This window comes from Thalassophryne amazonica, chromosome 4 (assembly GCF_902500255.1).
Source record: "Thalassophryne amazonica chromosome 4, fThaAma1.1, whole genome shotgun sequence".
Taxonomy (NCBI): Eukaryota; Metazoa; Chordata; class Actinopteri; order Batrachoidiformes; family Batrachoididae; genus Thalassophryne; species Thalassophryne amazonica.
This window is the reverse complement of record NC_047106.1, coordinates 137,000,407-137,026,373: the sequence shown is the minus strand read 5'-3', so window position 1 is coordinate 137,026,373 and position 25,967 is coordinate 137,000,407. Positions and strand designations below refer to the sequence as shown.

Genomic DNA, 25,967 nt, shown 5'->3' with positions numbered 1-25,967 from the left:
CTGACTCTTTGTCAGCCTGGCTACAGTGCTGAAAAGAAACCTGGGGTTGTTCTTACTTTCTTCAATTAGTGATGAGTAGTAAGATGTCCTAGCTTTACGGAGGGCTTTTTTATAGAGCAACAGACTCTTTTTTCAGGCTAAGTGAAGATCTTCTAAATTAGTGAGACGCCATTTCCTCTCCAACTTACGGGTTATCTGCTTTAAGCTGCGAGTTTGTGAGTTATACCATGGAGTCAGGCACTTCTGATTTAAGGCTCTCTTTTTCAGAGGAGCTACAGCATCCAAAGTTGTCCTCAATGAGGATATAAAACTATTGACGAGATAATCTATCTCACTCACAGAGTTTAGGTAGCTACTCTGCCCTCTGTTGGTATATGGCATTGGAGAACATAAAGAAGGAATCATATCCTTGAACCTAGTTACAGCGCTTTCTGAAAGACTTCTAGTGTAATGAAACTTATTCCCCACTGCTGGGTAGTCCATCAGAGTAAATGTAAATGTTATTAAGGAATGATCAGACAGAAGGGGGTTTTCAGGGAATACTGTTAAGTCTTCAATTTCCATACCATAAGTCAGAACAATATCTAAGGTATGATTAAAGCGGTGGGTGGACTCATTTACATTTTGAGCAAAGCCAATCGAGTCTAACAATAGATTAAATGCAGTCATTTGTGAAATTTCATACTGTCTTCTTAAGTTAACTATTTCAACAGTACTTTTAGTCAGACAGGAAAGATTGTTTTACCTGCTTTACATGTTTCGACTACTTCCTGTAGCCTTCCTCAGAAGCATCACAAGATGGGGAAGTGACGTGTCTTATAGGCTGCTGCTTCTTGATTTGGCCAGACAGCAGGTGGAACTTACGCCCCCTACTGTCTGACGTCTTCTCCAGGACGGCATCCGATGTATGTGATAGGGTGTAGGCCCCCTCTTCCCGATTCATGCTTCTTGGACCTCACTTGCGGATCTCGATGGCCTCTCTGATTCAGCGGTGGTATTTGTTGCTTTCAGCACGTATGACCCTGGCATTGGTCCAGTCCATGATGTGATTTTTCCTCTTGCAATGGTCGGATATGGCTGATTTGAGATTTTCTTGCTCGGCTTGTTCTTTTATTGCTCTTGTTTGTCTATTGGCTGTCTCTTTTTCACATTCTTTTTGATGTTCGTTTTTCCTTGTTCCAAATTGTCTCCCTGTCTCCCCAATGTATGTGTTGTTGCATGATAAGCATGGTATTTCATATATTACATCGCATTTGTGTTCTGGTTTTATTTTGTCCTTGGGCCTAACTAAAAGCTGTCTGAGTTTAGTGTGTGGTTTGACCGGTGTATTGATATTGTATTTTTTCATGACTCTTTGGATGCGTTCAGTGACCCCCCCTGATATATGGCAGTGTGACTATGACCGGTTTGTTTTTATTGAGAGTGTTCTTTTTCTTCTTTTGTACGTGTTTTTCTGTGTTTTGTACCTGTTTTTTACCTTTTTCCCATTGTGGATACTGGCAGTTTGTGAGTGCATTGTGTATGTGTGTCTCCTCCTCTTCCCTGTCCTGTGTATCTGTGACTATAGTGGCCCGGTTGTACAGTGTTCTGAGTACTCACAGCTTATGTTCTGTAGGGTGTTCTGATGTCCAGAGCAAATATTGGTCCGTGTGTGGGGTTCCTGTGTATTTTAAGTTTGATACTGCCGTCTGTGTTGTTGGTGTATTTTTAAATCCAAAAAAGCTATTTCATTGTTTGTTTCCTCTTCGTACATGAATTTGATGCTGCCTGTATGGTCTATGGTGTTGAGGTGATCTGTGAGCTGTTGTGTGTGTCCGGTTTTTATTTTTTCTAAAATGTCATCGACGTACCTTTTCCAAAACGATATGCTACACTCTGCTGGTGCTGTGGATATAGCTTGTTGTTCCAGATGCTCCATGAAAAACCCACTCGTAATGGCTGATAACGGGTCTCCCATGGCGAAGCCTTCAGTCTGTTTGTATATAGTGTTGTTGTATTGAAAGTAAGTGGATGTGGCAACGAAACTGAGTAATGACATGATGTCTTCAACTGTGAGTTTGGTTCGTTTCCGGAGCGATTTGTCCTTACTGAGTCTACTATGTACGATGTTGAGTGTGGCTTCTACTGGGGTTTTTGTGAAAAGTGATATGACATCGTGTGATATGAATATTTCATCCTGTCCTATGGTGATTTGTTGTAAGTCCTTTGCCAATTGTTGTGAGTTCCTGCAGTGCTGTTCAGTGAGTCCGAGGAGGGGTTTTATGATTTCTACAAGAGATTTGGAAAGGTTATAAGTGACGGATCCTATGCTATCGACAATGGGGCGGAGTGGTGTGTCAGGCTTGTGTATTTTCGGCAAACCATATATCCGGGGGGTGATGGTGGCTGTGGGCACCAGGTGGTTGTATGAGTCCTGAGTTATTTTGTTTTCAGCTAACATGGGTTTGAGTAATGATTTAAGAGTCCTTTTTAGTTGTTCTGTTGGGTCTTTTTGCAGTGTGTGGTATGTGTTGTGGTCCTTAAGCAAGATGTCCATTTTGTAGTTGTAACTGTCCCTATCCATAACTACTGTGGTGCAACCTTTGTCTGCTGGTAATATAATGATGTTGTCCTGTTTACCTAGTGTTATGTATGGCTCTTCTTTCTTCCTTGGTGATATTACTGGGTGGTAAATGTGTGGTTTTGAGAATGCCTTCTACCTCATTGCGTAATGCTGATTTCTTTCCTTGATCGTGTATGGATTGACAAGCTAATTCCATGGCTAAAATGAAATCCTCGTATGGTATTGTGTCCGGTGTTATTGTGTAGTTGAGTCCTTTTGCTAATACTTGTGTTTCTGTTTGTGTGAGCTGATGTTGTGAGTAGTTTTTTACCCAATTGTCCGGCACAGCTGCGTGTTTTGTTGTGTCCCTGTTAGCTTTTGTTTTGGTTAAGAGTTTGTCCAGTTTTTCGATGTCTCTTCTTGGTTTTTATGAATTCCTTTTCGTATTGTTGTTTTAAATGCTCCGTTATGTCCGCGTTTATTTCAGGTTGTGGATTGTAGATGCGTTTAAAATCCTGCCTTTTTTCCTCAATGTCTGCGTTGATTTGCGTGATGTTGTGTGTAATAATCCGTATCCGTTCTTTGACCAGGGCCTTACGTGCTTTGCGTATGATGTCCTCAGAGTTCTTGGTCTTTATCAGGTTTCTGATGTATAAACTCCTTGGAATTATTCCCTCGTCCCGGCACCTCAGATGGAAACGTAGGTGGTTCTTGTACCGCGCTAACTTTAAAAATTGATGTTCCAGCGCCCGGCATGCCTTGACACCGCTTGGTCCAAAACTTTCATATAAACATTTGTGAAATTTCATACTGTCTTCTTAAGTTAGTCTTGTGACGCTTCTGAGGAAGGCTACAGGAAGTAGCTGAAACATGTAAAGCAGGTAAAACAATCTTTCCTGTCTGACTAAAAGAACTGTTGAAATGATTAAATGCAGTGTTGAGGCTGTCATTCTCAGCATCTATGTGGATGTTAAAATCACCCACTATAATTATCTTATCTGAGCTAAGCACTAAGTCAGACAAAAGGTCCGAAAATTCACAGAGAAACTCACAGTAACGACCAGGTGGACGATAGATAACAACAAATAAAACTGGTTTTTGGGACTTCCAATTTGGATGGACAAGACTAAGAGTCAAGCTTTCAAATGAATTAAAGCTCTGTCTGTGTTTTTGATTAATTAATAAGCTGGAGTGGAAGATTGCTGCTAATCCTCTGCCTCGGCCCGTGCTATGAGCGTTCTGGTAGTTAGTGTAACTTGGGGGTGTTGACTCATTTAAACTAACATATTCATCCTGCTGTAACCAGGTTTCTGTAAGGCAGAATAAATCAATATGTTGATCAATTATTATATCATTTACTAACAGGGACTTAGAAGAGAGAGACCTAATGTTTAATAGACCACATTTAACTGTTTTAGTCTGTGGTGCAGTTGAAGGTGCTATATTATTTTTTTCTTTTTGAATTTTTATGCTTAAATAGATTTTTGCTGGTTATTGGTGGTCTGGGGGCAGGCACCGTCTCTACGGGGATGGGGTATTGGGGGGATGGCAGGGGGAGAGAAGCTGCAGAGACATGTGTAAGACTACAACTCTGCTTCCTGGTCCCAACCCTGGATAGTCACGGTTTGGAGGATTTAAGAAAATTGGCCAGATTTCTAGAAATGAGAGCTGCTCCATCCAAAGTAGGATAGATGCAGTCTCTCCTAACAAGACCAGGTTTTCCCCAGAAGCTTTGCCAATTATCTATGAAGCCCACCTCATTTTTTGGACACCACTCAGCCAGCCAGCAATTCAAGGAGAACATGCGGCTAAACATGTCACTCCCGGTCCGATTGGGGAGGGGCCCAGAGAAAACTACAGAGTCTGACATTGTTTTTGCAAAGTTACACACCGATTCAGTATTAATTTTAGTGACCTCCGATTGGCGTAACCGGGTGTCATTACTGCCGACGTGAATTACAATCTTACCAAATTTATGCTTAGCCTTAGCCAGCAGTTTCAAATTTCCTTCAGTGTCGCCTGCTCTGGCTTTCGGAAGACAATTGACTATTGTTGCTGGTGTCGCTAACTTCACATTTCTCAAAACAGAGTCGCCAACAACCAGAGTTTGTTCCTCGGCGGGTGTGTCGCCGAGTGGGGAAAAATGGTTAGAGATGTGAACGGGTTGGTGGTGTACACGGGGATTCTGTTTAGGACTAGGCTTCCTCCTCACAGTCACCCAGTCGGCCTGCTTTCCCGGCTGCTCAGGATCTGCTGGAGGGGAACTAACGGCGGCTAAGCTACCTTGGTCCGCACCGACTACAGGGGCCTGGCTAGCAGTAGGATTTTCCAAGGTGCGGAGCTGAGTCTCCAATTCGCCCAGCCTGGCCTCCAAAGCTACGAATAAGCTACACTTACTACAAGTACCGTTACTGCTAAAGGAGGCCGAGGAATAATTAACATTTCACAACCAGAGCAGAAAAGTGCGGGAGAGACAGGAGAAGCTGCCATGCTAAACCGGCTACGAGCTAGTAGCTGCGCTAAGCTAGCGGATTCCTAAAAACACACAAAGTGAATAATGTGTAAATAATTTAGGTGATTCAGCAGAGGGAGTGCTTTAGTTAAGGCACGTGAAGATTACACTGTGAAAGAAATCGTTATCTAGTTAACTAGCTCAATCTAACTACGCAGATTAAACAGCTAACAGATAAAGCAAAACACCGCTGTGCTCCGGAACAGGAAGTGATACAGTACCAGCTAAGCTCACAGCCACCTGAATACGTCAGACAGAAGCTCTCGCTCGTTGTTCGTTTTTGGGTTTCTGGTCACTTTTGATTTTACTCAGAAGCCTTGCCGGTGCTTAAACTCAAAACTGGCTTATCAGTAGCCAACAGTACTAAAAGTTAGCTGTTAGCTACAACTTCGCTCATGTTTTTTTTTTTTGCTATTTTTCCGTTTAGCGTTCTAAAAGTTAACTTTTCAGTTAGAAAATTAACAGTTATTGAAACTAACTTTTTGGTTAGCTGTACTCACCACTGCTTTGCTGTAAACATTAACATATACGATGATGATTTCATTAGCCTTAGCACACATATGTGTTTGCTATAACGTTACAACAGCAATGTCATGTTTGAATAGGAAATTTGATAAAGCTGATGTTTTATAACACTACAGTGCTAAAAAGTGGACGACTTTGTTACCAAGTAAAATTTGAATGAACTAACATCTTAATTATGTTCATTTTTAGTTGGCACATACCTTAAACATTTCAAGCTTGAAGCTATGGCTGTATAAGAGCAGCTGCATGCTGGTACAATAAGCTGCAATTTACGTATGATCTCATTTGTCGACTAATTGAAACAATAATCGGTGACTAGTCGATTATCAAAATAATTGTTTGTGGCAGCCTTATCTTCAACACATTTATGTCTCGCATTCAGAAAGCCGAGATTGTTCTGAACATTATGATGTGCAACACATGGGCATTGTACTAATAGAAAACTCCTTAACGGGTGATTTTCTTAAAGTGTGGTACAGTCGGTAAAATACCTTTAGGACTCTAAAGATTAAAAACTATTGCAAGTCCATCTGCATGTGAGAGGTTCAGGTTATGTGTATGCAGACACAGCAGAGTAACAGGTCTTAAAGTGTCTGTCACACTATGACCGATTGAGGAAACTTATGAGTAACATATCTGAAATTTTGGTATCCCTTCATGTCCTTTTCTCATTTGTTAAAGGGAAACTGTGCAACATTTTTACCTTAATTTTACAGTTTGAGAATAATTGTAATCGCTAAATGACTTGTTTTGAGCAGAATCTCCCCCCCACCCCACCCACACACACACACACACACACACACACACACACACACACACACACATTGTAATGCTTGGATTTCAACAGAAACCAAATTTTGTCAGTTTTGTGAAATTCAAAAGTCTATACAGCTTTAAGATGTGCCTGTAAAATGCCCACAGCATAATAATTTAGACCATCAGTGTCCAGCCATTTTGCACCCTTTGTTGAGGTTTACACTCAAAATATGCACCTTATAAAGTAGGGGTGGCGAGCTGGATGGTTCCATCATGATGCTATGCCCCCCAGCCTGTTGCATGCACACTCATTCCATTGTCCCTGCTATAATGTAAATATGTATAATGTTTGTTTTTACCGGGGATTTCTAAAGAGATCAAACTGAGCACTGATGACTCTGTACATGACAAAGTTTCAGCCAGATGGTGTAAAAGTCAAGGATGGTGGTGAGTCTTTATTTGCATATGAAACACATCAATCAATCAATCAATCAATTTTTTTATATAGCGCCAAATCACAACAAACAGTTGCCCCAAGGCGCAGAAGCTCCATGTTCAGCTGAAATGTCTGTGGTGCACAACAGAATGTCAAATTTTAACTCTCATAACGAAAAGATGAATCTAAGATATCTGCATGGAAATGCACTGAGGTGCATCATGCCTTATAGTGATCTGTGCTCGGACAATCCTGCATAATGTCCCAGAGAGAGATGCTGTGCTGTTGGGCTCAGAGGTGCCTCTCACAGAAAAAAAGTAGTCAGATAGAGGTCACCTGTCCTAACGTTCTCCTAATTGTGGAGGAGACTCAGTGCTTCTAAGTGACAGTTGCTTTGGAAAATCAGCTGACGTGCAGTTATTTGCCTCTTTAGAATAATCAGTTAGTAAATGGTAATCAATTAATTTATTAAATGTAAATATTTTAAATAGCATAAAATAAAATGTGTGCAAACTTGCTAATTTAAGGGCCCCTTAGTAAACAAATAAATAAATAACTCTTACGAAGGGTTATTGCCTACTATTAGGGGAAAAGTCAGTGTATTTTCAGTGTTTCATGTTAATAGCCCAGGTAAATTTACATTATACCTGTATGTCTACAGCCATAGCCTCCTTAACAATCTGTTTGAGTTGAGTCTCCACAATTCATTGTAATAAAACAAAAAGAATAATTCTACTTGATTGAATTTTGATTGCATTTTTGCAGAAATGACATGATACCAGTGGTAGCTAAAGCACTGAAAATCTATGCACAAGTAAAAGCCCTATTACAACCATAAAAATGAATCCAAAGTGAAAATTCTTCTGAGTAACCTATTCAAAAAAAAAAAAAAAAAAAAAAAAAAAAAAATCCTCACAGTGATACATAAATTTCCTTCTATTTCATTGCAGACAGTATGAACGCAACTACATTTATAAAATCCATTCCTGCATTTCAGGCCTGCACCACGTTCCAAAAAATGTTGGAATGGGGGTAATTTAGGGTTAATAATAAGGGGGGGGCAGGACTTAAATCTTGGTGTTGGTGTGAACAGGTGATTGTAATCACGATTTGGCACAGCACCTTTGAGGAACAACGATGGGAAGAGGATATCCAGTTAAGTCCCGGTCACAACCCACCGTGCGTTTTTTTTTTTTTTTTTTTTTTTTTCACCGTACGTTTTCTGCGGATGCCACGGCCACTACGTTTTTGTGAAAACGTACGGAGGCAGTAGCAAGAGGAGGGAGGGAGTACGTTCAACGCACGTCTCTAGGAGTGTAATGATAAAGAGAGTTGACAATAAAGCAGTGTGTGTGTGGGGTCGCTTTTCTTTTTTATGAGCGGGACCGGAGCGGCAGGTGTTTATCGGCATCGGCGATGCATGTGCATGTCCAGCCTGCAGCGGTCAGTTGTACGAGTGTTTACTTGCCTCGAAAAGTTACAGCTAGTTAACAGACTGAAGCTGTGGAGTGTCTGTGTTGCTGACGTTTGGAAATAAAGTCCAGGTTCAAGTGAGAAGCTGCGTTGTGTATGCAAGTCTGTCGGCCTCCATAGTATGTGGTGAGTGCCGTAATCCGTACTGCCTACGTACGGATTTGGTTAATGAAAATGTGCTGCTTTGAATCCGTACTGAGGCAGTACTCACAACATGCGTCATCTGTACTGCTGGTGAATCCGCAGCCTGACCGCAGCGAAAGTTCTGCATGCACTAAAACCTCTACGGCGTGTCTGCGTGCTCCTAAATTCGTACTGAGGCAGAACTTACGATGTACGGATCTCCAAATTTAGCCCACGTTTTTGCAAGTAGACTGCACGCACGTGCAAGTACGGCGGGTTGTGACCACAGCTTTAGTCAACAAATACATGAGAAAATTATAGAAATGTTTGAAAACGTTTTTCAAAGAAAGCTTGTCATTTGGTCACTGCCCCAGGTTTGTCACTCCTCAGTTCTAGGACCATCCACCCCCATGGTTTATGCTGAATAAACTGAAATGGGATTTTAAAAAACTTGACATCATTTAGTCCTTGTAAATTGTACTTCAAAATGTCTTAAGTTGTTTTAACCTAATATGCAAATTAAATCTGTTCCTATGTTTTCTTCTTTTGGTCACAACTTTACAGGTGAATGTGTATGTAATTTTTATTTCCTATATTGCACTTTTGCAAATTTCAGGACAAAGGAACACTTTTGCTTGCTTGTGGAATTAAAGACAAATGACATAAGAAACAAGAGCAATCAGAGATTTCTGATGTCCGCCAATCCGAATCCAGATCACCTCCAAAATTCAGTGGAGTCTTTCATTCCCTAATATCTATCTGTGGTGCAAATTTGGTGAGAATCTGTGAAGCAGTTTTGACGTAATCCTTCAAAGCCTGTATAAAGTGAATCTTGATCCAGAATCCAGATCCGGATCACCTCCAAAATTCAGTGGAGCCTTCCATTGTCTAATATCTATCTGTGAATCAATAAAACAGTTTTAACGTAATCCTTCAAAGCCCGTATAAAGTTAATCTTGATCCAGAATCTGGATTCGGATCTGGATCACATCCAAAATTGAATGGATTCTTCCATGGCCTATTATCTGCATATGTTGAAAATTTCATCAAAACCCATTTTGACGTAATCCTGCTAACAGTAATCCTTCAAAGCCTATATAATGTGAAACCTGATCCAGAATCCAGATCCGGATCACCTCCAAAATTCTATGGCCTAATGTTTATCTGTGGTGAAAAGTTCAAATCAAAATCTGTTCAGTAGTTTTGACGTAATCCTGCTAACAGACAGACAAATAAACGCCGATGATTTCATTACGTCCTTGGCGAACGTAATAAGATTGGTATTTAATTTTAACTAAGCAGATACATTTTGAATCTAATCAAACCCTTTTTTTCTCTCTTTTTAGGCATCCTGGAGGAATTTGTAGTTCAAAGAAAAAGTTTCAGGATTCCTACACCTGCACAGAATGAAGACACAAGTCTCCAGTTTTTGAGATTTCATGTAAGACAAGAAATTTAATATTATTGGACAGCGTCACTTTTTTGCAACCTTAGTCATACTGTTAGTGTTTCGGTACTCTGACAAAATAATTTAAAATAAAGTTGATCTTATTTTTAATGAACTATTTTTAATCAAACTTCTGAGTGCTGTATTCACAATTGACAGTTGTGTTAAATGCAGACCTGCCAGACTGGACACATAATTTTTTTTTTTTTTTTTTTTTTTTTTTTTTTGTACCAGACAGGCATTTTAAAAAAATAACATAATTTTACTCAGAAGTAAGTAAACCTTTTTTCCTTGGGTTTGGTTAGAGTTACTATAAGTGATTCCGGTACAGTACATTGTTACATCTCTGACAAGGAGGAGTGAATTTCTATAGTGCTTTTCCATGTGGCAGATGCTCAAAGGGCTTCACAGTGATGCTTTACATTTACATGCCACATCTATATTACAATAGCCAAGTAGCCTCTGTGTGTGTGTGTGTGTGTGTGTGTGTGTGTGTGTGTGTGTGTGTGTGTGTGTGTGTGTGTGTGTGCGCGCGCGCGATTACGCCAAATCTGGTTAGAGCTGACATTTGCTATTTGGCATGCTTATGTACTTTGAATCAAGGATGAACGCTGTGAAAACAGAAAGTTGATAGGACAAATTTTTTGAGAAATTAGCAGTGTTAGCTAACCAGTAAACAATGGACATTGTAGGCAATGCACCATGGGAGTTCAGGGTTTTGAGGTTTTAAATGATATTTTGGCTTGATAGTTTAACTGTGTTGTTAGTGTTATTGAGTGATTGTGTTTTTGTAGCTCAATTGGTTTAGTCAGTTTAGATAAGTCTCATGTTGCTCCTACCATAAGTGACTTAAGTGCCATGTTGGTACCATGAGTGAAATGTGCAGTGGTTTTAATGTCTTCAGCCACTGTCTTTGTTTGTCATATTAGAAGAACCTGCTTACAGCAGCTGTGTGTGCGTGCAACTTTAATCACAGAGAATCCGTGGACAGCTGACATTTGCTGTTTGGTATACTTATGTATTTTGGGTCAAGGATGAACGCTGCCAAAATGGAACAATGGATGTTGCTAACTACTTCTTGGAATCAAAAGCCATTTCAGCAGGGGCTGGTAAGCCATCTTTATATTAAAAGCATCAGTGTGGTGAGTGATTTTTAAGTTCAATGTAAGTACATACAGTGAGGAAAATAAGTATTTGAACACCCTGCGGTTTTGCAAGTTCTCCCACTTAGAAATCATGGAGGGGTCTGAAATTTTCATGTTAGGTGCATGTCCACTGTGAGAGACATAATCTAAAAAAAATCCAGAAATCACAATGTATGATTTTTTTTTTTTTTTTTTTGATGATTTCTTTGTATGTTACTGCTGCAAATAAGTATTTGAACACCTACCAACCAGCAAGAATTCTGGCTCACACAGACCTGTTAATTTTTCTTTAAGAAGCCCTCTTATTCTGCACTCTGTACCTGTATTAATTGCACCTGTTTGAACTTGTTACCTGTATAAAAGACACCTGTTCACACACTCAATCAATCACACTCCAGCCTGTCCACCATAGCCAAGACCAAAGAGCTGTCTAAGGACACCAGGGACAAAACTGTAGACCTGCACAAGGCTGGAATGAACTGCAGGACAACAGGCAAGCAGCTTGGTAGAAGACAACAGCTGTTAGGATTATTTATTAGAAAGTGGAAGAAACACAAGATGACTGTCAGTCTCCCTCGGTCTGGGATTCCATGCAAGATCTCACTTTGTGGGGTAAGGATGATTCTGGAAAAGCTCAGAACTACACAGGAGGACCTGGTCAATGACCTGAAGAGAGGTGGGACCACAGTCACAAAGATTACATTAGTAACACATGATGCTGTCATGGTTTAAAATCCTGCAGGGCAGCAAGGTCCCCCTGCTCAAGCCAGCACATGTCCAGGCTCGTTTGAAGTTCACCAGTGACCATCTGGATGATTCAGAGGAGGCATGGGACAAGGTCATGTGGTCAGATGAGACCAGAATAGAGCTTTTTGGAATCAACTCCACTTACCATGTTTAGAGGATGAGAACAACCCCAAGAAAACCATCCCAACCGTGAAGCATGGGGTGTAAACATACTCTGAAGATGGGTCATGGCTGGGTCCTCAAAGCCCTGACATAAGCAGCCCAGTAATAGTGTCTGAACTCAGATAAACGTAACCCCCAGGCCACTCCAGGACCTTGAAATGCTTCTTACGGAGCCCCTCCTTAAGCCCCATTTACACATAGACGGTAAGAGCTCCCGGAAGCGAAATTATTCAACATGTCGAATAATTCCGGGAGCGCTCCCGGAGAATTCGCGTGACGACGGAGACAACGCGAACAACAGCGTTTGAAAATTTTTAATCATCGTTTCATCCTGCCGCAGTTTACACCGCCGTAATTGGCGGCCGGCGTTGTATCCCTAACCAACGGCATGTAAAACGGAGATACAGCCCACATCGGCGTCCTCAAAGGCGTTTTAACCGGCGACAGAGGAAGACAAAACGGTGGCGCTAGCGGACAGTACGCCGTTCTAAACGGCACCTCCCGGTTAACAGCGTTCCAAACGGCCGATAGGCGGCGGTCAGTATAAAAACGCTAGCGCGCTGCATGCAGGCCTCTCACTCGCGGCCAGCTCCAGATATTTTTGCAGAGAAGCTCCAGTATGCCTCCTAAAAGAAAATTGGCAGCGGCAAGGACTTACCAAGAGGTCTGGTTCAGAAGCAGAGGAGAGGCCTGTGGTGGAGACGAGCAACACGTTGAAGGGGAAAAGGAGAGGAAAAGAAAAGGCTGAGTATGAGCTCCCTCCCCCTGCAGTGACAGCTGCTTCAGCCTATTATACTCTGGGGGCGGTGCCTATATGCAAAAGTTCCTGGAGTAACGCAGGATTTGCCTGGATAAATCCAGGCATACACAGGGCATTATTGGCGGCAGCAGAACACCGCCGTTCTCACGCGCGTCTTAACCTGCGATTGTAAAGGATAGAACTGGGTATTAACCCCCGTTGCCTGACGTGTGCCGGATGCTACGGCGTCAAAACTCCACTTTATTTGGCGGATTTAGCGGCGTTTTATCCGCGTATTTGCGGCTAGTACGGCGCTCAAAACGCCGGCGAAATGCTCCGCCCCTTTCCACTGCGAAAACAGCCGGAACTACCGCGAACTTTGGTCTATGTACTGCTGCCCGCCGACAAAACCGTCTATGTGTAACCTGGGCTTTAGTTGCCCTGGCTGTGTGTTTGGGGTCATTGTCATGCTGGAAGACCCAGCCATGACCCATCTACAATGCTCTTACTGAGGGAAGGAGGTTGTTTGCCAAAATCTTGCAATGCATGACCCCATCCATATTCGCTTCAATACGGTGCAGTCGTCCTGTCCTCTTTGCAGAAGAGCACCCCCAGAGTATGATGTTTCCACCCCCATGCTTCATGGTTGGGATGGTTTTCTTGGGGTTGTTCTCATCCTCTAAACATGGTGAGTGGAGTTGATACCCAAAAGCTCTATTTTGGTCTCATCTGACCGCATGTCCTTCTCCCATGCCTCCTCTGGATCATCCAGATTTTCACTGGTGAACTTCAAATGGGCCTGGACATGTGCTGGCTTGAGTAGGTGGACCTTGCTGCCCTGCAGGATTTTAAACCATGACAGCATCATGTGTTACTAATGTAATCTTTGTGACTGCGGTCCCACCTCTCTTCAGGTCATTGATCAGGTCCTCCTGTGTAGTTCTGAGCTTTCTCAGAATCATCCTTACCCCACAAAGTGAGATCTTGCATGGAATCCCAGACTGAGGGAGATTGACAGTCATCTTGTGTTTCTTCCACTTTCTAATAAATAATCATAACAGTTGTTGTCTTCTACCAAGCTGCTTGCCTGTTGTCCTGTAGTCCATCCCAGTTTTGTCCCTGGTGTCCTTAGACAGCTCTTTGGTCTTGGCTATGGTGGACAGGTTGGAGTGTGATTGAACAGGTGTCTTTTATCCAGGTAACAAGTTCAAACAGGTGCAGTTAATACAGGTAAAGAGTGCAGAATAAGAGGGCTTCTTAAAGAAAAATTAACAGGTCTGTGAGAGCCAGAATTCTTGCTGGTTGGTAGGGGATCTTTGTCTTTCGGTTGTTCCCGTTAGGGGTCGCCACAGCAGATCAATCATTCCTTCTTCTGTATCTTCCTCTGTCACACCAACCACCTGCATGTCCTCTCTCAGCACATCCATGAACCTCCTCTTTGGCCTCCCTCTTCTCCTCCTACCTGGTTGCTCCATCCTCAGCATCCTTCTCCCTATATACCCTGGGTCCCTCCTCTGCACATGTCCAAACCATCTCAGTCTTGCCTCTCTGACTTCTTTGTGTCTCCAAACCGTCCCACCTGAGCTGTCCCTCTGATATGTTCATTCTTAATCTTGTCCATTCTTGTCACTCCCAAAGAGAATCTCAACATCTTCAGCTCTGCCACCTCCAGTTCTGCCTCCTGCCTTTTTGTTAGTGCCACCGTCTCTAAACCGTACAACATAGCTGTTCTCACTACTGTCTTGTAAACTTTCCCCTTCACTCTTGCTGATATTCTTCAGTCACAAATCACTCCTGCCACCTTTCTCCACCCACTCCACCCTGCCTGCACTCTCTTCTTCACCTCTCACTCTCCATTACTTTGAACAGTTGACCCCAAATATTTAAACTCATCTACTTTCACCACTTCTACTCCTTGTAACTGCACTCTTCCACTGGGCTCCCTCCCATTCACACACATGTACTCAGTCTTGCTTCTACTGACTTTCATTCCCCTTCTCTCCAAAGTATATCTCCACTTCTCCAGACTAGGCTCAACTTGCTCTCTACTCTCACTACAGATCACAGTGTCATCTGCAAACATCATAGTCCAGCAGTAGCATACAAATAAATTAAAAAAATCATACATTGTGATTTCCGGATTTTTTTTTATTTATTTTTTTTAGATTGTCTCTCACAGTGGACATGCACCTAAGATGAAAATTTCAGACCCCTCCGTGATTTCTAAGTGGGAGAACTTGCAAAACCGCAGGGTGTTCAAATACTTATTTCTCTCACTGTAAATCTACTGTTTCCTAACCTTGTACACTTTGTCCTGCAGTGTCTGGGTGACTTCTTATTTTTAAAGCAAGGGGCTCCAACACAATAGCAAAGAGGATGGGTGAGAGAGGGCAACTTTGCTGCTCACAGCAGCATAACCAGAACATAGGTGACGTCTCCATTTGTTAAACTAGAGCTCACTGGATGAGCGTATATCAGTTTTACCCAAGTTATGAATAATTCACCAAACCCAAAGCTATACAGTGTCTGTAACATAGAAGACCACTCCACCTGGTCAAAAGATTTCTGTGCATTGAGGGTTGGTATTGCAGCTACACATGTCCTTCTATGATCAGTGTATATAATAATAATAATGACTTTGATTTATAGAGTGCTTTATTATTACAAGTTACATTATTATTCATTCACTCGCACAATCACACACACTGGTGGTAAACTACTAGTGTAGCTACAGCTGCCCTGGGTCGGACTGATGGAAACATGGCTGCCATTCTGCACCTATGACCCCTCCAACCATCACCTTATTCATAAAATAGTGCCCGGAGAAAACCCATGCAAACACAGAGGGAGTATGCAAACCACACAGAAAGGACGGGAAGCGATCCCACAACCTTCTTCACTCAGTGCAGAGTGAATCAAACATCGACATACAGACATGAACACTGAGGTCACCAAAATCACCCAGAGAATACAAAAAAGAATCTCTAAAAGCAGCAGTGAATTGCAAAGGAGTTAAAGAATTAAAAACACGGAGACGGTGAACAGGAGCGGAGGCCGTGGTAGAAGGTGCAGGTGGTTAGAGGGAAAATAAAACAGGTAAATGGTCAGATAAAGGTGTGTGGCAGATATCAGTAATCTGTACATTCAATCCATAAGACAACGCACGATCTAAAATATGTTTTGTGCGTCGGCTCTGAAACGGACTGCGTGAGATTACGTCTGAGATACAGAAAGTCTCTGACCAGAGGTCTGGTCTCACAGCAGACATGCATATTAAAATCACAGACAACCCATCTGTAAACCCAGAAAAGTGTTTTCTGGTGTCACCATTGTGTTTTGTTGAGCTTTGTCACATGCTAGCTCTCTGCTAACATGTTGTCATTTCAGAGTCTGTTCTCAAACACCGTCAGTGCAACTAAACAATAAAATGGTCTTTCTGCGTAGCGACCACCCATACACAGTACTTGAATCAGGCCAGAGGACAAAGGTTTCTTCTGCAGCTCATCAACTTGGCTCTTGTCCTCTGACTGGACAGGCTTTCTCACTGAGCCAGACATACCAGGGTGGCAGTGGAGCAAAGAGAAATAGCACAGAAAAATAGGATGGAGACTTGTTTCATTAATTTTCTGCCGCTTATCCAGGTCCCGTGCCGTGGTAGGGATTGAGCCAACAGCTCAGCCCACATGTCTATGTTCTGCGTGAGGTGGACAGGATGGAGGCTAGCAAAGCAGAGCTCTCTATCCGGAAGCTTAGAACATGATGGTACTAGAGGTCAGTTTAGAAATTTGATTGTTCCCACATCCCTATCCTTTATGTAGGTTTTCTTCACTGTCGTGTGGGATCTGCATTGCTGTATTTTGTTCTCTACAGATCAGGACTACAGACAGGCCCCTGTAGACAATGTGTACTGACGTCACAAGCAACAAGTGGTTTTGTGTACGCAGCTGTACTGGATGGCAAGCTCCGTGTACACCACAGCATGGCCGATGCTGGAGTGTCGGTGGACGGCCAAGCTAATTTGTCCGATGTACCTAATAAACAAGAGGCCAGATATGTGGTATCGTTGGAAAGGGGAGTGCTTCAGGGTTAAGGATTTACCAGAATCTCTATTTCATTACTTTCTATTTCTCTATTTATTTACCAGAATTTCCATCCTGCCTTATGCCACCAAATCACCCCCTGAAGTTACCCCACCCCTTAAACTGGATTACCCCATTTCGGTGCAATTGAGAATTTCTACCTCTGACCAAGCCTTCCTTCTGTCCACTTTTGTTCATCATGTAGATCAGGGGTGGGCAACTTGTTCCAGAAAGGGCCAAGAGGGTGCAGGTTTTCTTTGCAGCCCCTGACTCCACCAGGTGATTTCACTGATTAATATCACTTTGAGCAGATGGACTCAGTTCATCAGTGAAATCACCTGGTGGAGTCAGTGGCTGCAAAGAAAACCTGAACCCTCTTGGCTCTTTCTGGAAGAAGTTGCCCACCTCTGATGCAGATCATATAAACCAGTGATATTTTAAACATGGTTAGTCCATACCCTGCCCACTATGACTGATTACCCCTTTCACCGTTTGCAAGGTCACATGGGGTCAATATTTACAACACTGTTCAGGTGTAAAATGGGGCTGCTCAGAATGAAATGAGTAGAGAGAGATGAAACTTGGCCACTTTGTGCAGATATATTACCATGTTACTCTAAGGGGTTTAATTCCATTTTAAGGTGTATTATTTACCCCAGATTGAAACCCCCCCCCACCCACCCACCCACCCCCCACCCCCGTGTTGTAAAAGTCATACCTGTCCTGAAAGCTTTCATTATTGATCAGGTAAGGTGGATAATGCCATGTATTGTATGTGTATGAATAATCATGACAGCATTCTGACGATTCTTAAATGTATTTTAAAATTGGCAAATTCTTTGTCAAAATAAGTGTCTGAGAACATGTTTATAGCAGTTATCTTTATAAATTCTGAATTAAAATGTGATTTGGCGATTAGTCTTAACCTTACAATAACTTAATACTGTATAAGGACAGCTGAAATCACTGCCTAGTTTCAACATAAACTGATCAAAAAAATCTGCCTCTGTCAGCATCAGTGGACAGGTAAAACGTGTTGCAATGGTAACCAGGGTATTTATTATGATGTCAGACATGGAAGGGGTTTCAGGTTTGACCCCTGGGCAGTTATTTGCCCACACGACCTGGCCAGTCTTGGGGCAATTGGCAGTATTTGACTGTTTTTTGCTGCATTTTGTCCACTTTCATGACTTTTGGATGGATTTCTGATTGTCTTTTGGTTCAAGCATTACAAGTGTTGGAACACAGAAGATAAGAAACAAAAATAATTAGACTATTATTAAATTTTCACTTCACATTTTCCTGTAACCTAGCTGTTCCTGTCCCCATTACCAAGAGCATTTATCGACGTTATTCACTACATGAACCAATCAATCAATTTTTTATATAGCGCCAAATCACAACAAACAGTTGCCCCAAGGCGCTTTATATTGTAAGGCAAGGCCATACAATAATTATGTAAAACCCCAACGGTCAAAACGACCCCCTGTGAGCAAGCACTTGGCTACAGTGGGAAGGAAAAACTCCCTTTTAACAGGAAGAAACCTCCAGCAGAACCAGGCTCAGGGAGGGGCAGTCTTCTGCTGGGACTGGTTGGGGCTGAGGGAGAGAACCAGGAAAAAGACATGCTGTGGAGGGGAGCAGAGATCGATCACTAATGATTAAATGCAGAGTGGTGCATACAGAGCAAAAAGAGAAAGAAACAGTGCATCATGGGAACCCCCCAGCAGTCTACGTCTATAGCAGCATAACTAAGGGATGGTTCAGGGTCACCTGATCCAGCCCTAACTATAAGCTTTAGCAAAAAGGAAAGTTTTAAGCCTAATCTTAAAAGTAGAGATGATGATGGTTAGATTACATAAAGGGTTTTGTCTCAAGACCAAAATGAAGAAAAATTACCAAAACTGCCTTTGATTGCTGCTTAAAATGTATCTTCATTAAAATGTACCACATCCCTATATCTAACCATACCATCAACATAAAATTAGTGCAGTAACCTTTGAAATATTCCAGGCCAGGGTAAGGATAGGCTTTTATGGTTTAGGTATTTATCATAATATTCACAGGTTTGAAATAATATCTTTGGTTTCAGGTATTGGTAATGCATGGTGGTCTTTCATGGACATATGAGTTGCTACATGGTATCGTTTTGCTGTAAGCTGTGCGGGTGTGCAAACGGTGAAAGGGGTAATCTGCCATATCAGTCATAGTGGGCAGGGTATGGACTAACCCTGTTTAAAATATCACTGGTTTATATAATCTACATGATGAACAAAAGTGGACAGAAGGAAGAATTGGTCAGAGGTAGAAATTCTCAACTGCGCCAAAATGGAGTAATCCAGTTTAAGGGGTGGGGGTAACTTCAGGAGGTGATTTAGTGGCATAAGGCAGGATATAAAATTCTAGTAGTGGTAAATCCTTAACCCTGAAGCACTCCCCTTTCCAACGATACCACATATATAAATACGAGTATAGTCCAAGTTGCAAACGAAAACAGTTCGTGGTGGACTTGGCCACCTGTCTATAAAGCGCTCGATCCTGAACGTCGGAAAAGGTATTTAGAGAAAATATAGAGAATCAGTGTGGATCCCTACAGTATTTCCCTTGAAGTTCACCCGTTTTATTGATTTTGAGCGAAAGCCAGACGTGCGGTGACCAGACATTTTCAACTACTTTATCAAGACTCCATCACCCTACACAGGATAAGCCCTGAAGACATAAAAGTTTGAATGCCGATAGCTTCTTCGCGGCTGGATGCGTGCAGAATGTGGTCATCAGTCAGGTTACTGATGACATTTCTGTAATAAAAGCCCGAGTAAGTACAGCAAAACTTGTCTCAACTGTCATTGTATAACCCGGATATTTGCACTCACCAGACAAAAACAAAAGTCCCAATATTTTTGTATGGTATTCCATGTAATAAACACTGTATATAACGGATGTTGTGTGACGGATTTTCACCCACATCGGACAAAACGTCCTGTCCGACTGCAATGCATTTCCATTAAATTTCCCTCACATGTACTGGACAGAGCAGTCTGGACATGCCCAGTAACAGAGGCATTAAATTAAAGTCCAGCACTGACACTCACCAATTCAAGGAAAGTGGGCATAGTATTTCTGTGATTAAATGCCCGGCTGTTTATTTTTTCAAATCGTATTCAGACCCACAGTCTGATGTGCACCTGCTAAATCAGACACTGCAAAGGGCTGTGATTTGTCACTTTTATGTTTTCACTTCTTCCTCTCCCGTCATATTTTAAAAATGTTTGCAGTGCGCCTGCTGATTACATTTCAATCATGGATCAAATTCATTTGGCAGAAAAGTTCACAAATGTTACCCATTTTACAACATGGAGTAAAAAAACTACAAAGTTGCTGAAATGACTTGCAATTCATGGTGGAAACTGTACACCGTACCTTTGGTTTGCAGGTTTGTAGAAAGAAGAGCTCGTTGAGGGATAAATTAATCCAGAAAAAGCGGAGAACTTTAAAACTTTCACTTTTCACACTGCTCTTTATCAGCTGGAAAATGATAAAAATGTACCTTGGGGCCTTTCTTTTGACGGCTTGTGCAGTCGTGTGCACAGCAATGAATGGTTGTCAAATATACTAAATCTGAAAAATCAATCTCAAATTTTCAACTCTTTATTATTACTGACATCCCATCGATCGACTGGAGATGCCTGTTAAGTCCGTGACGAAGAGTCATCAGGCTTGTTTTCTTATAAAGTTCACCATTCGCCTGTCTAGCTTCCGCATAAAATCGAGTACTCCGTCAAGCATCCGTCTGTCATAAGTTTCAAAGTTGGGCACATGTCCCTTTTCAGTGACGTACTTGCGAAACAGGTTGGCTGCTGACTGTGTATTTCTGCAGGTGTTCTTCGCATCTTTTTCGTGTGAAATTCAGTTTAAGTCAGCGTCGCTAACAGACGCAAACCTGTCTTCTGCCATCTTGTCAACAAACTGACAGCCAAAGTAGGCGTTGTATCGTGTTATCTGATTGGTCGTTATCGATAGAAGGCGTCACTCGATTAGCTAGCGCTACGCTGCACGCGAGGTGTACTCGGCTCCACCAGCGGTCAACTCGGCATGTGGTACAGCTGAGAAAGTGACGAATGGGCCAATCAGAAGTTGGCAAAATCCCATACCATATAATAATGACTGTTGTGCTGCAATGCACCATGGGAGTTTGGGGTTTTGGGGTTTTAATTGTTATTGTGGTTCATGTGTTATTGTAGTTCAATTGGTTTAGTCAGTTTTGTTAAGTGTCCATTTTCTCTACCTGCTTTCTCCAGTTAAGGGTCACAGGGAGCTGGAGCCTATTCCAGCAGTCCTTGGATGTCACTCTGGACAGGACACCAGTTTATCATAGGACCACATATAGGCAGACACACAGACAGACAGTTTAAATTTCCAGTTCACCTACAGTGCATGGAGAAATTAATCAGTGCTTCACTTTTTCCGCATTTTATGTTACAGCCTTATTCCAGAATGGATAAAATTCATCTTTTCCCCCCTCCAAATTCTACACACTATACCCCATAATGACAAAGTGAAAAAGTTTTTTTTGTGTTTTTTTTACTTTTTTGAGATTTTTGCAAATATATTAAAAATAAAAACCTAAGAAATCGCATGTACATAAATATTCCCAGCCTTTGCCATGAAGTTGAGCTTAGGTGCCTTCATAGTGGCGTTGCACAGAGAAGAATTTTCTTTCAACAAAAGAGATCACATCTATGCTTGAATCTCCGAAGTGCCTTCTGGCAAATTGTAGTTGACCTTTCAAGTGTTCTTTTTTTTTTTTTTTTTTTTTTTTTGTAAAAAAGTCTCTATACCACTTCACCATGAAGCTGTATAATTGGTGATGCGGAACTCAAAAATTGCAATTTCTTTAATCACAGCCACATAAGTCTATAACTTCTTCAGGGTTGTCTGGGTGTCTTTACTCTCTAATCTCCTCCTTATACAGTCGCTCAGTTTTTGAGAACTGTCGCCTCCACACAGATTTAACATAGAGTACCATACTGTTTGTATTTCTTCATAATTCATGAAAATAAAGTCCAAGACATAATTAGTCTCTTGGGAATGTTCATGTATCCATTGCCTGACTTGTCTGAAGAAAACTGCATGTAAAAGTGATGGTTTACATGTGCTATACTAAAGGGAACACTTACTTAGTCACACCATCATTTTGGCTTTTAGATTTTTATTTCTTTTAATTCATGATATAGAGATTACTTTTCATTGTGAGTTTAAAGGGCATAATTTTAGAAATTTTAATATGCAATGCCTGAATTTTTTTTTTTTTTTTAATGTCCTAAAAAGTTTTTTAACATACTCAAGGAGGCAAACACTTTTTCACACCACTGTATGTACATATGATTTCTTAGTTTTATGTTTTTAATAAATTTGCAAAAATGTCTAAGTTTTTTTTTCATGTTGTCATTATGGGGTGTTGTGAAGTTGAATTTTAAGGGGGAAAAAATTTTATCTGTTTTGGAATAAGGCTGTAACATAAAATGTGGAAAAAGTGAAGCATTGTGAATTCTTTCTGGATACACTCTAACCTGCATGTCTTTGGACATGGGAGTAATTCTGGAGCAACCGGAGGGAACCCACACAAACATGGGGAGAACATGCATCTCCACACAGAAAAGCCACAGGTTGGAAGCAATCCCATGACCATCTTGCTGTGGAGCAACAGTGCTAATCACTAAGCCACTGTGCTGACCACTGCCTTCATGATGTCCATTTTATTCAGTTATTCATAGGTGACAGTTTATTTTTATACACTCAACAAAAATATAGGTGTGCCTTAGACTGTCCACAATAAAAGGCCACTCTGAAAGGTGCAGTTTTGTTTTATTGAGGGGGGATACCAGTCAGTATCTGGTGTGACCACCATTTGCCTCATGCAGTGCAACACATCTCCTTCGCATAGAGTTGATCTGGTTGTCAATTGTGGCCTGCGGAATGTTGGTCCACTCCTCTTCAATGGCTGTGCGAAGTTGCTGGATATTGGCAGGAACTGGTACACGCTGTCGTATACGCCGGTCCAGAGCATCCCAAACATGCTCAATGGGTGACATGTCCGGTGAGTATGCCGGCCATGCAAGAACTGGGACATTTTCAGCTTCCAAGAATTGTGTACAGATCCTTGCAACATGGGGCCGTGCATTATCCTGCTGCAACATGAGGTGATGTTCTTGGATGTATGGCACAACAAAGGGCCTCAGGATCTCATCACGGTATCTCTGTGCATTCAAAATGCCATCAATAAAATGCACCTGTGTTCTTTGTCTGTAAGAGACGCCTGCCCATACCATAACCCCACCGCCACCATGGGCCACTCGATCCACAACATTGACATCAGAAAACCACTCACCCACACGACGCCACACACGCTGTCTGCCATCTGCCCTGGACTGTGTGAACCGGGATTCATCCGTGAAGAGAACACCTCTCCAACGTGCCAAACGCCAACGAATGTGAGCATTTGCCCACTCAAGTCGGTTACGACGACGAACTGGAGTCAGGTCGAGACCCCGATGAGGACGACGAGCATGCAGATGAGCTTCCCTGAGACGGTTTCTGACAGTTTGTGCAGAAATTCTTTGGTTATGCAAACCGATTGTTTCAGCAGCTGTCCGAGTGGCTGGTCTCAGACGATCTTGGAGGTGAACATGCTGGATGTGGAGGTCTTGGGCTGGTGTGGTTACACATGGTCTGCGGTTGTGAGGCTGGTTGGATGTACTGCCAAATTCTCTGAAACGCCTTTGGAGACGGTGTATGGTAGCGAAATGAACATTCAATACACAAGCAACAGCTCTGGTTGACATTCCTGCTGTCAGCAAGCCAATTGCACGCTCCCTCAAATCTTGCGACATCTGTGGCATTGTGCTGTGTGATAAAACTGCACCTCTCAGAGTGGCCTTTTATTGTGGGCAGTCTAAGGCACACCTGTGCACTAATCATGGTATCTAATCAGCATCTTGGTATGGCACACCTGTGAGGTGGGATGGATTATCTCAGCAAAGGAGAAGTGCTCACTATCACAGATTATCACAGCCACTGAACTCTGCAGCTCACGAGTGTTTGAGGCACGCCGGACCACCCCCCCTCGCGGGGACGCTGTAGTACGGAAGCCGTTGCCTGACAAACGGTACACGCAGCGAGTAAGCAAGATTATGTTTAAAAAATGCTTTTAAAAAATCGATTCTTGGACATTTTGGATCGATTCAGAATCGTAATAAATAAGAATCGTGATTCGGACGTGAATCGATTTTTTTTTTTTTTTTTTTTTTTTTTTTTTTTTTTTTTTTTTTTTTTTTTTCCCCCCTGACACCCCTAACACTGATACATTAATGAATTTTCATACTTGAATGTGTGACGCATTTTGAGCCTTATGATGCAAAATCTATTTTTGTATCATGAAACATTACACCATACTTTCTCAGTCCACCACTTCCACTGGTTGCACATTTTGTTTTGCCAGCCTCAGTTCTCACACACGTGCCACCAGATTTGAGCCTTGACACACTTGCTTTGTCAGTAGGTAATAATAGGCCACAGCTGCTGTTAAACAGAGGCTTGTTTGTGATCAGGGTGTGTCATAGGCAGATCTAGGCCCTGCTGGGTAGCTCAGCAGGGTGGGCAAGATCGGTCAAGCAACTATTCACTTAGGGAGGCGTTTTTATACTACAACAGGCTGTGGATCTTACTGCTGCCATTTAATCTTTGAAATAGAAAGAAAAATTAATAATTTGGAAAGAATTTGGTGGGGACGGGGGGCGTTAAAACAAAAACAAAACTCTGTTATTTGACAAAATCAAGGGAGTGATGAAGGTGCAGGGAAGATCCCCAGAGAAAGAAAGTCACATGATAAGAGGACCGCGAACTGTGGGTGGGTGATGTAAAGGAGAGGCAGTGCTGGGTGGGTCATGAGACAGTCTATGGTGTTCATAAAGCCTTTAACAGAGCAGGGGTGTTTGAAGTGTAGTAGGACCCACCCAGGAACATACTGGGAAAACAGAGTTTTAGTGCAAACAACACAGACCAAATAGTACTGACACTCAGCTTCAGCATAACCCTGTACCTCATGCTGCACGGACACAGTTCTATGAAAGTGAATGCTAGTACTCGCCCATAATAATTACAAAATCGACAGAACTGAGTAAAACAGAAAAACAGGTCAAATTATTGTGAAAGTTTACAGTTATGATCTTTTGGCTATATCTATGTTGTGATGCAATCACAGCTGGAAGATTCCAAATGTTCGTACAGAATTTATCTCAACATCTACTGTGCATGATTTTCTTTTTCTCCATGTAATGTGGAGTTGTGTCAGGAAGGGCATCCTGCATAAAACCTGTGCCAATTCAACATGCAGATCCATTTTGAATTTGCTGTGGCGACCCTGAGTGCAAAACAAAGGAGCAAGCGAAGGGGCTTATGAGGGAATAAATTAAATGCAGTACTGTTGTTGACGACTTATTTGTCTGAATGTGTCCTTTACAGATAAATCATTTTAATGACGAGTGCGACAAAAAATGTCCGTGTCGGGGGGGAAGGGGGCTCTACAATATTTTATGTGTACTGAACTATGGGTTGTGTACTGTTAAAGAAATTAGTAAATAAAAATAAGTGAAGACTACAACACTGACTTTGAATTACGTTGTCATGTTCATGTTTGTTTTTAATGTGATTGGCCACAATGCAGTGTAGAAACATCAGACAGGATGTTCAGCATGCAGAACCTGTCGATCCTCAAACCAAATGTTGAACATTCCAAAGGATATTATTACATCTTCTTAATTTTCCAGTACAGCCCTCGCCACTATAGCACACACCATCCCAGTCATCTCACTGAATTAGTGTGTTACAACCTTAACACAATGTGGATGAAATAAATTTTTTTTTCCTCAAAATTCTACACACAATAAATGACAATGTGAAAAAAGATTGATTTATTTATTTAATAAAAGGGATAAAGGGTTTTTCAGTCGGTTGGTCCAGCACTTGGCAAGGAGCAGTCTGTGGCTATTAAAATTTGTAATTTAAATGAATTACTAAATTTAAAAAAAAATGAGAGATTACATGTACATAAGTATTCACAGATTTTGCAGTGAAGCTCAAAATTGAGCTCAGGTGCATCCTTTTTCCACTGATCACTCTTGAGATGTTTCTTCTGCTTAATTGGAGTCTACCTGTTGTAAATTCTTGTTTGCTGTGTAATTTGCCCAAAAACTCAAAGAAAGGGATGCATTTCTGATGTGTCC

General features: G+C 41.8%; 1 protein-coding gene across 2 annotated transcripts in view; it reads left to right on the top strand.

Annotated features, from left to right (window-relative positions):
• pak4 (p21 protein (Cdc42/Rac)-activated kinase 4) overlaps positions 1-25,967 on the top strand; it is a 110,985-nt gene that overhangs the window by 24,713 nt on the left and 60,305 nt on the right. For both annotated transcript variants that reach the window (XM_034168656.1, XM_034168655.1), the window contains exon 2: positions 9,714-9,808. The gene's annotated coding sequence lies outside the window, so the exon portion shown is untranslated. The remainder of the gene's footprint in view (positions 1-9,713; positions 9,809-25,967) is intronic.